The sequence below is a fragment of the Symphodus melops genome, assembly GCF_947650265.1.
Source record: "Symphodus melops genome assembly, chromosome: 17".
NCBI classification, from domain to species: Eukaryota; Metazoa; Chordata; class Actinopteri; order Labriformes; family Labridae; genus Symphodus; species Symphodus melops.
Window position 1 is genome coordinate 16051958 of NC_136707.1, and position 15148 is coordinate 16067105.

A 15148-nucleotide genomic window follows, 5' to 3' on the forward strand; every position below is an offset into this window, starting at 1 on the left:
CAGACTGGGTACAAGTTGAAATTTCAAAGGCTGTTAGAGACTTTATTTGGATGAAAAAGGCGCGCATTATAGCGCACAAAACTTTGATTGGGGCAAAAAATCAGGGGGGTTTAGCACTCATCGACCTTAAGTCCAAGAAGGTAGCACTGAGAGCCAAATTGATAGGTAAATTGGTAGATCCAGAGCGGGAAGTGCTTTGGAAGAGTCAATTTCTGGCGCACCTCGACAGCTTTGGACTCCGCGGGGACGACAATCTGCTGAGTGTGCACCAGAGTGCACAGGGGAGTATCAGCATCTCCCGGAATTCTTTCAAGAAGTGCTAGATGCATGGTATCAGGTTTTACCCTGGACTGTACTGGAGTGCGGAACGAGAGGGTCGGTGCTGCGACTGCCTTTCCTCTCATCACCTTTTTTTAATAACTTTAAGTGTGAAGCTTTTGGGAGGGCGGGAATTGAGAGGGTGGGGGACATTCTAAATGAGAGAGACGAGATCGATGTTGAAAATGTACTGATGAAACTTGTGGAAAAAGGGCAACGTATGAAAAGAAGGAGTGTAATAAATGTACCGACAAAAGTAAGAATGTGTATGGACGACGAAATGGTGAAAGTGCTAAAGCGCAAGAAGCAGGTGCAGGGCGATGCAGTGGGGATCTTCCTGTGCCGGGGGGAGCAGAAAACATGTGAGTTCAGTAAAAAACAAAACATGGTATACACAGCACATTAGCAAGAAAATACAACCACCAGCAGCGAACGCACACTGGAAACAGCGTTACCCAAATCTTACTGAGAAATCAACCTGGAGGAGGGTCTTCACGAGCATCGTCCTGCAGCAAGTACATAAAGAAAAATTCAATTGAGAGTGTGCAGTGTGTGGAACAGAAGATGAGGACATTGAGCACCTGTTCACCAGATGTAAAAATCTGAAAGTGTTTTTTCTAAACTGCAAGGCATGCTGGGTTGGGGGGAACATGAGCACGTGCAGGAAGAGAGGTGGGAATTGTCAATGTTGTTGGGTGTGGTTAGAAGAGGGAGAGGGGCAGGTGTGGTTAATTTACTTTTGGGAATAGCAAGGGGAGTTATTTTTCAGAGGAGGAAATTTGCACTGTATGAGAGTAGAAGACTGAATGTGTGGAGACTGTTTGTGAATGGAGTGAAAGCGCACGGGTGGATAATTTTTGTTGCAAAGAGGGATGATTTTGAGAGAATGTTTGTGGATGAGGCGAGAGTGTGTAGTGTGACGGATGAGAGGATTGAATGGTTTTTTTGACTTTGAGGAGGAATGGTGTTTGTGTAAAGGGAATATTTGGTATAAAAACTTATGCTGAATTAAAGTGTATGTTCTTTATGCGTCATGTGGGTTTCATGTTGTTTTTTAAGGTGTGTGAATATTACTATTATTTAATAACTGAATGTTTGAGCGGGAAGTGGTTGCAAAGCAGTTGGTTATTGTGTGTTTGTTATTTCTATGAGTTGCATGATGGAATGTGGATGTGATTTATCTTTCTAAAATGTACTTTTGATAAATAAAATAATTTTTTAAAAAAACACGCCCGATCTCGGAAGCTAAGCAGGGTCGGGCCTGGTTAGTACTTGGATGGGAGCTGTAAGCTTTTTCTTTTTCTCTTCACCTGGACTATAGAACATTCGTGACTACATGTTTGACAGTCTGAAAAGACTGATGGACACAATCAATTTCACTGTGGGAGAGCATTGTTTTTATCATGTGGTGACAGTGACATAAATTCAGATGTCCGAAAGTTTAGCCAGATTCAAGAATGTGGGGGAGCATTTGCTCCCCCATATTATGGCCAAGCACAGCAGATGTTTAAAAGGGCTTTTTCTGCACACCATTGTGGCTTACGGCCATACCACCCTGAACACGCCCACTGTGAGTGAGTGATTGAGAAGGTGCTACAGCCGAGTGACTGACCTAGTTTTTTAGAGCATAGATTGTAAACGTTCTGGAGTTATTATAGTGCTTTCAGTTTGTTTTTTGAATCCACAGTTTTGTGTGCATAGTCCCCCAACAGTCTTGACTGTTTGGGGGAACTTTTTGAGTTAGTTTTGAGTCTTTTTTTTAATTAAAAACCGCCGGAGGTGGCGAGGGAGATGGCCGCAAATTACGAGACAGCAGCAGCAGAAGGACCGGAAAAACTGGATAAAGACACAAGGAACGGCAACGACGACGGAAAAAAAGAACAATGGAATGGACGAATGGACAACGGTAAAGACGACCAGGAAAGCAAAAATGATTACGGCTATGGAGAACAGACGAATGGATGAAAAGAATGCAAAAATGAACAATAAGCGGGGCAGAAATGGCGAGGAGCAGCAAGCGAAAAACGCTACAGAAAAAGGAGGTAACGGGAGGAAAAGCTAAAGAACAAAGACTAAAAACAACGGAGAGTGAGAGAAATGAAGAAGATGCAAGTGTGAGAAAAGCTGAAAAGAGTGGAAAAAATGACGGTAAAGGAGGTGGAGGAGTGGAAAACGGACATGAATGGCGAGGAGAAACCAGCGTGGGAAAATTAGCTGAAGAAAAGAACGGAGGAGGAGAAGAGACGGAGAGCAAGAATGCAGAGCAACAGAGAGGTGGGAGGAGTTTTGAAAGAACTTTGACAATTAACTCATTCCCCGCCATTGACGAGATTTTCCGATTTGACAGCGAATGGAGGGATTCAGGACCTACATTCAGACCTTCAGGACGTGTAAGAGGTAAGATATGATCACGTTATTTTTTGATTTACCGTGATAGCATAGGCATCTGATAACTTGACGTCGAAATAACATATCCCTCAGTTTTGTACATAAACTATGTACCAAACGAATTTTTGACTGACTTTTTATTGTCATTTTCCAGACAGAGTCCAGGACTCCAAGATCCAGGTCTCCAAGGTCCAGACATATACGTAGGTGCAAGAGGTGAGTTATGATAACATGTTTGATTTAGTTTGATAGTATGTTACTTGGATTGTATGATCATTAGATACTACAAGACAATAGCATCTGCTAATTTGTTAGAGAAGATAAAAAAAGAAATAATTTAACTTTCATTTTGTACACAAACTATTTACCAAATGAATGGTTGTATGACATTTTACTGTCATTTTCCCGACACAGAGTCCAGGTCTCCAAGATCCAGGTCTCCTTCTTACAGACCAACCAGAGGTGCAAAAGGTGAGTTATGATAACATGGTGTATTTTTTTAGTTTGATAACCTGTTACTAAGATTGTTGTGATTATTACATGATACAATACGAGAGCATCTGCTAATTTTTGAGGAGATGAAAAATGAATGTATCTTTCATTTTGTGCACAAACTATTTACCAAATGAATATTTGTATGACATTTTCCACACACAGAGTCCAGGGATTCAAGGCCCAGGTGTCCTTTATACAGAACTACCCAAGGTGAAAGAGGTAAGATATTGTAACCGAGCGGTTTAGGATGGATGAACTTTGGGAAAATATAAAATGAAGAAATACGGAGTCTTTATTAAGTTGAACATTTGTCTGCTCCTTTATTGCCGCACACGGCGGGAGCACCCCGCACGGGTCCCCAATCACACACTCTTCCGTTCCTTGAACCTTCAAAATAAGATCTAACTCACATAACATAATAAAATGGCTTACATACTTCCCCCCCTCCGAAAAGAAACGTCCTCGTTTCAAAAAAATTAACGGCATCAATGCAAGAAACATGTACAAGAGCACAATTATCACAGCAAACAATTGCCTCACATAACAACACAGTATCAACACAGTACGCACCCTCAAACCCAAAATCGTACACCAGACATAGCTGATACACAGGGAATGGTAATTGGACCCACCATTGGCATTGACACAGCCTGCTATAATAAGACAACAGTTCACTATGAGCACTCACACATTTTCGTACAATTTTTTTCTGTTTTTTTTATTATTATTTTTTAAGTTGAACAAAACAAGTCACACAGTCTCTGAAACGAACTGGCTGATTCACAGTCCTGCCAAAACGAGACACAGTCCTTTACGGGTTGCTGGCGGTCGTGTCCAGTGCAGCCCCCAAGGCCACCATCAGCCAGAGGTTCTTCAGGCCCCCGGTTCCAACGTGTCGACCCCTCCTCCAGCAGTGAGGGAGCATGGATGGGAGAAGCTGAGATGCTATCTGAAGAATCAGCAGGCGATGGCAGTGTGTAGGGTCTCAGCCTGTCAGCCAGAGAAGTCACAAAGTCTGCAAAAAAAAAACATGTCCCGGTGCACCACTTGAGACGGCACCAAAACATCCCGGAACACGTGCCTCCCGTCCATGGCACAAACAACAACAAAAAAAACCAAGGCGTGTAGTTGGGGGAGGATACGGGTGAAGTCCTCAGGCGAGACGCGGCTCGGATTTGTGCCCCATCCTCACTGCACCAGCAAGGCCAAGCACGTGCCAGCAGTGGCTAACCTCGGCTAGCTACCTGAACTTTAACAAACTATTTTAAGGCGGGCCCTCAAAGCAGAAAAAAACATCCCACCGCTGCCACCAATGTAACCGAGCGGTTTAGGATGGATGAACTTTGGGAAAATATAAAATGAAGAAATACGGAGTCTTTATTAAGTTGAACATTTGTCTGCTCCTTTATTGCCGCACACGGCGGGAGCACCCCGCACGGGTCCCCAATCACACACTTCCGTCCCTTGAACCTTCAAAATAAGATCTAACTCACATAACATAATAAAATGGCTTACAATATGATATGAAGAGGCCATAAAATAAAGTTCCTCTCTTTGTGCACATCACACTGTTGAATAAAAAAATTGTCATTCTAATTATTTACAGGTCGAACACAGCAAAGAGGCAGAGGTCGGACCTGTGGATCTCATGGGCGTGGTGGAGGTCAAGTACTTGGTGACCAAGCAAGAGGCCCTGTAAACTAGCCAGGTGCAGGTCCTGGTCCAGGTAATCTGATGTGGAAAGAAATGAACTGGCAGCCAAAAGACTTTACTTTCACTGAGAATCCTGGACCTCTAAATGATGCTGCTGCTCTTGATCATATCATTCGTAAGCCTGACCTTGAAATGTACTGGTCTACAGATGACATTTTGGCCACCCCCTACTTCAACAAGGTCATGTCCCGCAACCGGTTTGAAATCATATGGAGATTTCTACACTCCAATGATTATGAATGAAGGCCAGCAAATAGCACTGGCAGGTTGTACAAAGTCCGCCCTGTCTTATATTACCTTATATCTAAATTCAGTGAAATGTATCAACCTAACACCAACATTTGCATTGATGAGGGTATGCTTCTGTGGCGTGAACGGCTAGCGTTCAGGGTGTACAATCCCCAAAAACCTGTCAAATATGGGTTCAAATCCTACATCCTTTGCGATTCTGACACAGGGTACTGTTACAACATGAAACCCTATTGTGGAGAAGGCACTTCCCTGGGAGACAGTTGTCTCTCTTCTTGATCAGGTTTTTGTTCAACTAATGTTTTATTATTGAAAATAACCAGTGTTTGTAAAAGTAAAAGTATTTCTGAGTGTATAAGAGAAGAAAAATGTATAATGTAGTTTGTAAATGTTGTAGTGCTACACTATTCAAAGAAAATTTATAATTTTATGTAATCATTTTTATTTATTTTAGTTATTTTAAAATATAACTGTAGTTCTCAAATGAAAGTAAAAAGAATCCAAAAGTAAACTCAAAATCACATTTTTTTTCTTGAAAATAAGTGTGTTTTACAAAAGTGCTGTTTTCTCAGCTTTTTGTCCGGAATGTTGTTTTTTTGTGAAAATGGCCGATATTCAAGTGCTGATAAAAAAAAGAATGAATGAATCTTGAATAAAATAGTTTTTTGTATATGAAAGCAGAGGCTCTGATCTTTCTTTTGATGTATTAAATATTTACATATTCAAAGAACAAAATATTCTGTGGGTCTTGAAAGATTGGTGAAAATGGTGAAAAAGGCTGGCGCTGGCTGGCAACCATTCTAGAATTCTCTGGCGGGGAAAGAGTTAATATAGAGGTAGTTGGGGATAGAATCCCTACAAATGAACTTATGAACAATATAAAACTAACATGTGGAGGATTGCTAGCATGCAGGATGACGGGAGAGAAAAAATTTGAGGTTACTGTGAGCAATAACAAGGCTAAAGAAAGACTATTAGACGGCTTCAAAATCGGAGAGACAAGAATAATAGCAAAAGAGCTAAACAACGACGAGATGGTTGTATCTTTTTTAAACCTCCCAGCTTACGTCACGGATGATGAAATTGTGGCGAAACTGCTATCTTGGGGGGTGAGGCCGGCATCTTTCATTAAGAGGAGGATGTGGCCTGGGACTGATATTGCAGATGGGACCAGATTCCTAAAGGTGAAATTCAATGACATGGTAAAGTCACTGCCTTATTCAACAAAATTCGAAACAGCACTGGGAGTGGAGTTCTTCAGGGTGATACACGACAGGCAGGTGAAGGTGTGCAGGTTGTGCATACAACCGGGGCACAGCCTACGAGAATGCCCGGACTTTCTATGCCATAACTGTGGGAAGCAGGGGCACTTTTCGAGGGAATGCTTGAATAAAAGCAACAGATGTAAAACCTGCAGACGAGAGGACTGTGAATGTGAAGAGGAGAAGGAGGAGGATGAGGAGAGCGTGGAGAAGAGCATGGGGACGGAGGTGGTGGCAGAGGGCGAGGAGGAGGAAGAGGAGGAGGCAGCCGACCTGGTGCGGAGAGGTGATGAAGGAGAGGTGCAGTCGGCGGTGGTGGTGGGTCCAGACACATCTCACGAGGCTTCAAGCGAGGAGAGTCGGGGGTCAACGGCGGCCAGGAGGGTGAGAGAAGGGAGCTCACCGGACACAGACGTGAGATGGAGAGAGCGAAAAAAAGGCTAAGTGTGCGGCAAAAAAACTGAAGAAGAAAGCATAGTTTTCATCTATAGATAAGGTGTACAGTTGTTCTTTAAAGCAAGCACACACCCCTCCCTGAACTACTTTTAAAAATGTATAAACTCAGAATACTCTCTCTAAATACCAATGGTTTAAGGAATAACGATAAACTGCAAGCTATTTTGACACTGGTGAAAAAATATGATGTAACTTGTTTGCAAGAAACACATTGGGGAAATGACAGAAGAGAGTAAAAAAGGAGATTAAAGGAGTGATCTTCACATCACATGGGAGTGAAAGAGCAAGGGGTGTGGCTATGCTAATTAATACTGACAAAATGACTGAGACACAGCTAAAATATAAAGACACTGAAGGACGAGTGATCGGTGCTATTTGCAAAGTCAATGATGAATGTGTTACAATAATAAACATTTACGCTCCCAAATGTGGATAACGAAAGAAAATATTTTTTTAAAAGAAACAGCAAATGGTGGTGTGACAAAAAATGTGTGATTATTGGTGATTTTAATGTCGCACTCTCTCAAATGGACATCTTACGAAATAACACTTTTAAACAAGACACCAGCAGGAGCTGTCTGAAAAACAACAACGATGGACTTGAGTTTGATTGACATATGGAGAGTAAGCAATATGAATGGGAGAGGCTACTGCAGAGAACAAAAAGTGGAGAAAACAGTCAAACAGTCTAGAATAGACTATGCCCTCATTGCTGCTGATTTGTTCAGCAGGGCAAAGACAATCTTTTATGAAGCCACACCGTGGAGTGATCACAAATTGTTGACCTTAATTTTGGCCAGTAAAGAAACAAGTCAAAAATCAAAACTGTGGTGTTCTAATGCAAGTATCTTAGAAGACGAGGGGTTTAGAAAATGTATGACCAGACTACTAGAGACACTGAGAGATGAAATGAGTGTGAAAGAAGACGTGTGTGAATGGTGGGAGGAGGCCAAGGTTCGTATAAAAATGCCTAACTTTTTGTAGAGAAAAAAAATGGAAAACCGATCAACTGGAATTAAAATTGCAAGATGAACTTAATGTAGAACTTAAAAATTTAGATGAAAATAAAAGTGTCGAGAAATATCTTGCTTTATAAGAACAACTGAAAACAACAGAATTAAAGAGGAGTAAAGGAGCGGCAGTAAGAAGTAGAATACAAAATTTATATGAAGGAGAAAGGAGCACATCTTTCTTTCTTGGTTTAGAGAAACAGAAACAAAACAAAACCGTTTTAGATGAGGTGCTTAGCGAGGGAGTAAAAGACAATGGGGAGATTCTTAATACAGTCAGGGATTTTTATAAATTACTTTTTGAAAAGGAAGAAACGGATCAGGAAGATGGAGAGAGAGTGTTGAAGGCGTTAAAGATGCAGTTGTCAGAGGAGGCCAGAGATTGGTGCGAGATGGACGTGACTACAAAAGAAATAGAAATGGCCTTAATAAAGGCAAAAGTCCAGGGAGTGACGGCCTAACGTTGGAATTTTATAGCACGTTCAAAAATAACCTGATTGAGATTTTGGAGGGACTTTTTAAAAACATGACAGCTAACAATAGAACATCCAAAGAATTCGCAAAAGGAATTATTACTATTTTCTATAAAACAAGGGAGACAAAAAAAATCTTGCAAATTACAGACCGATTAGTCTTTTAAATACAGATTACAAAATTTTCACCAAAATATTCGCAAATAGGATTAGGACAGTCATAGACAGCATCATATCTGAGACACAATCATACCATACCAGGGAGAGAAATAGCAGATACAATCGTTCACATAAAAGGAACAGTCAGAACAATGGGGAGAGAGGGAGGGCTTTGGTTAGGGGTTGATTTAAATGAATGCGTTTGACAGGGTAGATCATAATTTCCTTTTTAGGACTTTATCTTCTTTTGGGTTTGGGGGGAATTTCGTTAGTTTGGTTAAGTTATGCTATACCAATGCACACAGCTCAATAAAATACAATGAAACGTTAACAAAACCTTTTAAAATAGCAAGGTCAATAAGGCAGGGGTGCCCAATGTCGGCCTTGCTGTACAGCTTAGTAGCGGAACCACTGGCAGCAGTAATAGAAACGGAGGAGACAATAAAAGGAATAGGTGAAAATAATGTAATTTTAACACAATATGCTGACGACATCAACATAACAGTAAAAACCCAAGAAGATTTAAACAAAGTACTGAAATGTGTGAATGTATATGAGCGCGCCAGTGGGGCAAAAATTAATAGAGAAAAATCTGAAATCATGACCTTCGGGGTAGAAGCAGACAATCTAAAGAAATGGGGTTTCAAACAGATTGAGGAAAGAAGAAAAGTACTAGGGGTAATGGATTGGTAAAAATGAAACAGAAAGCGACAATGAAACATGGAAGGGTGTTTTAAAGAAAGTTAAAAATTGCTTAAATGTCTGGAAAGCGAGAAATTTGTTTCTGAGAGGAAGGGCAGTGGTAGTTAATGCGCTCGTGTTGTCCAAAGCGAACCATGCATTTAGTACTTGTACTGTTCCGGACTGGGTACACTATGAAATTTCAAAGGCTATTAGAAACTTTGTTTGGACAAATAAGGTGCGCATTGTAGCGCACAAAGTGGTGATTGGGGCTAGGAATCGGGGAGGGCTAGCTCTAATTGACTTATTATCCAAGAGAGTAGCACTAAGAGCCAAATTAGTAGGCAAACTGTTAAATCCGGACCGGAAAGTATTATGGAGGAATCAATTTCTGGCGCACCTCGGGGGATTCGGACTCGGCGGAGAGGACAATCTTCTGAGTGTGCGCCAGAAAAGGGAGTACCAGCTCCTCCCCGGATTCTTCCAGGAAGTACTGGAGGCATGGTATCAGGTTTTACCCGGGACTGTACTAGAGTGCGGAACGAGAGGGTCTGTGCTGCGGCTGCCTTTCCTCTCATCGCCATTCTTTGGCAATGTAAAGTGTGATGCTTTTAACAGGGCGGGCATAGTGCGCTTAAAGGACATAATTAACGAAAAAGATGAGATCGATCTAGTAGGTGTTTTGATAAAACTAAGAAGGTACAACGAGAGGATCAAAAGGAAAAATGTGTTAAATATTCTAACTATTGCATTGACGATGGAATGGTGAAAGCCCTGAAGAACAAAAAACAGGTGCAGGGCGATGCAGTGGAGATCCTCCTGTGCCTGAAAGGAGGCGGAACAGAAAACGTCACTCAAATCAAGACAAAAACATGGTACACACACTGCACTTTCAAAACGAATAAGAACACCGGAAGCAAACAAAACATGGATTCAGCAATACCCCCAACTCACAGACAGCAATATTTGGAACAGCATCAGCCACAAACACACACCTCATCCCATTATAGACCTGGATTTTAAGATCAGGCACAGGAGGGTCTTCACGGGCATCGTCCTGCACCAAGTGCACAAAGAAAAGTTTCTGCACACCATTGTGGCTTACGGCCATACCACCCTGAACACGCCCACTTTTGAAGTGAGTGATTGAGACGGGGAGACAGCCGAGTGATTGACCCAGTTTTGAGAGCGTTGTTTGCAAACGTATTTTTGATTTATTATAATGCTTTTATTTTGTTTTTCGATTCCACAGTTTTGTGTGCATAGTCGAATAGACGAATGGATGAAAAGAATGCAAAAATGAACAAAAAACGAGGTGGAAACGGCGAGGAGCTGCTCACGGAAAACATGGCAGAAAAAGAGGCAACGGGAGGAAAAACTAAAGAAAGACTGAAAAAAATGGAGAGTGAGAGAAAAGAAGATGCGAGTGTGAGAAAAGCTGAAAAGAGTGAAAAAAATGACGGTAAAGGAGGTGGAGGAGTTGAAAACGGACAAGAACGGCGAGGAGAAACCTGCGTGGGAAAATTAGCTGAAGTAAAGAACAGAGGAGAAAAAGAGATGGAGAGCAGAAATGATGAGCAGAAGAGAGGTGGGAGATGCTTTGAAAAAACTTTGACAATAAATGTGGAGGTAGTTGGGGATAGAGTCCCGATAAACGAACTTATGAATAACATAGAAATGATCTGCGGAGGGTTACTAGCCTGCAGAAAGACTGGGGATAAAAAATATGAAGTGACAGTGAGTAATGATAAAGCGAAAGGAAGATTACTGGATGGCTTCAAGATTGGAGAAACAAGAATTGTCGCTAAAGAACTAAACGATGAAATGGTCGTGTCATTCTTGAATCTTCCTGCCTATGTGACGGACAATGAAATCGTGACGAAACTGCTGTCGTGGGGAGTGAGACCAGCGTCAGTCATTAAGAGAAGAATGTGGCCTGGGACTGAAATAGCTGACAGCACTAGATTTTTAAAAGTTAAATTTAATGAGTTGGTTGAATTGCTGCCGTACTAAATTCGACACTGTGCTGGGAGCTGAGTTTTTCAGAGTAATTCATGACAGGCAGATGAAGGTGTGCAGGATGTGTATCCAGCCAGGTCACATCCTAAGAGAGTGCCCGGACTTCTTGTGTCACAGCTGCGGGAAACAAGGAAATTTCTCTAGAGGAGGAGGAGGAGGTGCAGCCAGCGGCGGTGGTGGTGGTGGAAGGAGAGGAGGCGCGTTCCAGATGGTTCTCGCACGATTCAGCGGCCAGGAGAGCGAGAGACGGGAGCTCACAGGATACGGACGGTGAGATGGAAACAGGGGACCTCAATCAGGCGAAAAAAAAGCTGAGCTTAAGGCAGGAAAAAGAGGCGAACAAACAGAAAATGAAAGATCCCAGCTAATATTGACAGTTTAGGTCGTTTTTTAACTGCCCTTCCTGACTTTAAAAAAACAAACAAAAACAAAATGTGTAATTTAAGACTACTCTCTATTAACACAAATGGGCTGAGAAACCAGGAGAAACTTGTCATCGTTTGGGTTTGTTATATTTCAGAGTTTTGAGTTACTTATATTTCTTAGTTTCAGTCTTCAGTGTTTCCAGAGTTTTAAGTTGCAGTCTAGTCTTCAGTGTTTCCTGCGTTTCTTTGTTTCCTTCGCTCTTGTCTGTAATATTGTTTCCTGTGTTACTTGTATGTGATTTCTGGTGTGGTTGCTTTGGTCTTTAGTGTTTCCCAGTTGCCTGTAAGTTTATTTCCTGTGTTATGTTTTAAGTCTAGTCTTTGGTGTTTCCTGTTTTATTTTGGATATCTGGTTTTGGTGGTGTCAGTGTTGGTTTTTACTTTGTACTTGTCTTCTAGTGTTCTTGTCTGGTTTCCTGCCTCTCTGTGTTTCCCTCCTGTCTTGATTACCCTGATTGTCCTCACCTGTCTGATTAGTCTCACCTGTGTCTGATTACCCCTGTCTATATAGTCTCTGTGTTTGCTTACCCTCTTGTTGGATCATTGTCTTGTCTATGTCTTGTGCAGCCTGTTGGTTGTGACAAAACTACAAGCAGTGAGGGATCAGGCAAAGCTTTGTGACATAGGGTACGTCTCACTTTCCTTATTTGCAGTCTCCTCGGTCCTCGGCCGAACCGGAAGTAGTTCCAAAGCCGCCATGTTGAGGAACGTCCCAAAGCTCTAATAGCGAACGGAGGAGAGAGGATCGAGGAGAGAGGAGGCTGATCCGAGGAGCGATGACCGAGGAGACACGAGAGCTGACTTCACGGAAGTCTTTTCACTTCTCGTATATCACTCACTGATTGGACGCTGCAGCGGATCAGACTTCAGTGAAACTTGTCAACATGAGCAGAGGTTAATACGGGAGAAAAGACGGACATTAAAAAGACACTAAACGGAGCGTGGGACATTTAATCAGATGATGAACATCAGTGAGTTTGTAAAGAGTCGCTCTGTGATGAGCTGGGATTAAAAAGAGTCTGACATGAAGAGGAGTCCGTTTTATATTCTCACTTATTTATCTTCACAAAGTTTCATCATTTAGATTCTAAACAATCATTTTCAGTATCCTGACACATAAATATCCGTTTATAAAATACAGAGTTCGTTGTCTAAATACAGGCTAGGTTCAGTCCAAACTGTTTAATAATAATAAATAATTACAGACAATTCAAAATGAAATCTTTGAGTCAGTAGAAACTGTCCTTTTGGTTATGAGTAGACTGCAGGTTGTTCTTCAGGTGTTTTTTTATCAGGTAAAGACACTAAACACTAACTGTGTGTGTTTGATGAGAAATAATACAGTGCGTGTTTGTGTGGACATAAACAGCTGTTCGGCTGATTGACAGCTGAACGTGATCAGCTGATGTCGCGTCATGTGACGCTGTCGAGGAAACGACGTCTCACGTGTCTTAAAGCTGATTTCCTCGGTCCTCTCTCCTCGGCTTTGTTTCCTCCGTGCATCTCTGGTGGGCGGGACTAAGACGCAAGTGGAGGAGACAACTCGGAGGACACTCGGTGCAAATAAGGGAACTGAGAAAGGCCCATAGTTTGTTTTCAGGAAACACACTGGAACAGTGACCTGGAACAAAAAAAAATCAAAAAGAGTGCGACGGAGCGCTCTTCATGTCTCATGGGAGTTCGAGAGCAAAGGGGGTGGTGATGATCAAGGGGGATAAAATCATAGAAGCATGGCTGATCCATACAGACATGGAAGGCAGGATGATCGCTGTGAACTGTAAATTGTATGACTGTGAGCTAACAATAGTCAACATCTATGCCCCCAATGTAGAAAGCGAGAGAGTGGACTTTTTTTAAAATGAACAAGTGGTTTAACTTTGTCACAACGAGACATCTCCAGGAATAACACTTTAAAGGGCAATGTGAGTAGAAGTATTTGAAAACTTATAAGCAAGAAGAACCAGACAGGACTGTGGTGTTTTAATGCAAGCACTTTGGAGGATGAAGTGTTGAAAAAAAGTATGAACAAAATGCTGGAGAGCCTAAAGGAAGAAATGAATGTGATGAAGAACATATGTGACTGGTGGGAAGGGGCTAAGCGACGTATCAAAAGGAAATGTATTAATTTCAGCAGAAATAAAAAATGGGAAAACGATCAACGGGAACTTAATTTACAGTCTGAACTAAGTGAAGAGATCAAAAGATTTGGTGAAGTAGACAAAAGTACGGAAAAATATCTCGAGTTAAAGGAACAGTTAAATGCATTTGAAATGAAAAGGAGTAGGGGGGCGGCGATAAGGAGCCAGATTAAGTATTTGTATGAAGGGGAAAGAAGTTCTTCCTTTTTTTTCTGGGACAAGAAAAAGAGAAAAAGTATAACCGTTTTTAAATGAAGTATTGGATGAGGGAGGGGGGGTGATTAGAGAGAATGAGGGCATTTTAAAGACCGAAGACTTTTTTATAAAACCTTATACGAAAGGGAGGAGACAGACATCGTAGCGGAGACGAATATAACCCTAACCCTAACCCTTAAGTGCTGTAAAAACTAAACTAACGGCGGAAGACAAGGCATGGTGCGATGCTGATTTCACTACAGGGGAAATTGAGTGTGCGATAAAAGGATGAATGTAGAAGATTGGATGTGCGGAGAATGTTTGTGAATGGAGTGAAAGCGCATGGGTGGTTGATTTTTTGTTTCAAAAAGAGATGAGTTTGAAAAGAATTAAAGAATGTTTGTGGAGGAGACGAGTGTGTCCAGTAACGGATGAGAGGATTGAATGTTTTTTTTTTTTTTATTTAGATGAGAAATTGTGTTTTTTTTGTATGGTCAAATGTTTGGTATAAATATTTGTGTTATGTTGGTTTTAGTCTGTTTAATGGTGTGTAATTACTATTTAATAAAACGTTTGATTTGTGTAGATGTGTAAAATTGTTGATTTATTGAGTGTGTTTTCGTTCTTTCAATAAGATGTATCATTGAATGTTGATGTGATTTATTTTTTGTAAATTGCATTTTTGATAAATAAAAGAAAATGAATAAAAACACGTCCGATCTCGGAAGCTAAGCAGGGTTGGGCCTGGTTAGTAGTTGGATGGGAGACCGCCTGGGAATACCAGGTGCTGTAAGCTTTTTCTCTTCACCTGGACTATAGAACATTCCTGACTACATGTTTGACAGTCTGAAAAGAGTGATGGACGCAATCAATTGCACTGTGGGAGAGCATTGTTTTTATCATGTGGTGACAGTGACATTTCAATTCCGATGTCCGAAAGTTTAGCCAGATTCAAGAAAAGCGCAGCAGATGTTGAAAAGGGCCTTTTCTGCACAATATTGTGGCTTACGGCCATACCACCCTGAACACGCCCACTACTGAGTGAGTGAGAGACCGTACGAGTGCGAGATAACAGAGGATTTAGAGTGTTGATTAAGTGTTTATTCATAGTTTTTCTTTTGGCTTTTGAAAACCACTGTGTGTACAGTCCCCCGGCTGTCTTGACTG

At 41.5% G+C, this 15148-nt stretch overlaps 2 long non-coding RNA genes across 2 annotated transcripts in view; both read left to right on the forward strand.

Annotated features, from left to right (window-relative positions):
- Window positions 1-2664: 2664 nt before the first annotated feature.
- Window positions 2665-15148, forward strand: part of LOC306838079 — a 93613-nt gene continuing 81129 nt past the window's right edge. Inside the window, exon 1 of the long non-coding RNA XR_013781033.1 lies at window positions 2665-2715. This is a non-coding gene — a long non-coding RNA (uncharacterized lncRNA). The remainder of the gene's footprint in view (window positions 2716-15148) is intronic.
- LOC306838080 lies at window positions 2797-3417 on the forward strand. Its single transcript, XR_013781036.1, has 3 exons — window positions 2797-2922; window positions 3121-3177; window positions 3364-3417. It is a non-coding gene; the product is annotated as an uncharacterized lncRNA (long non-coding RNA).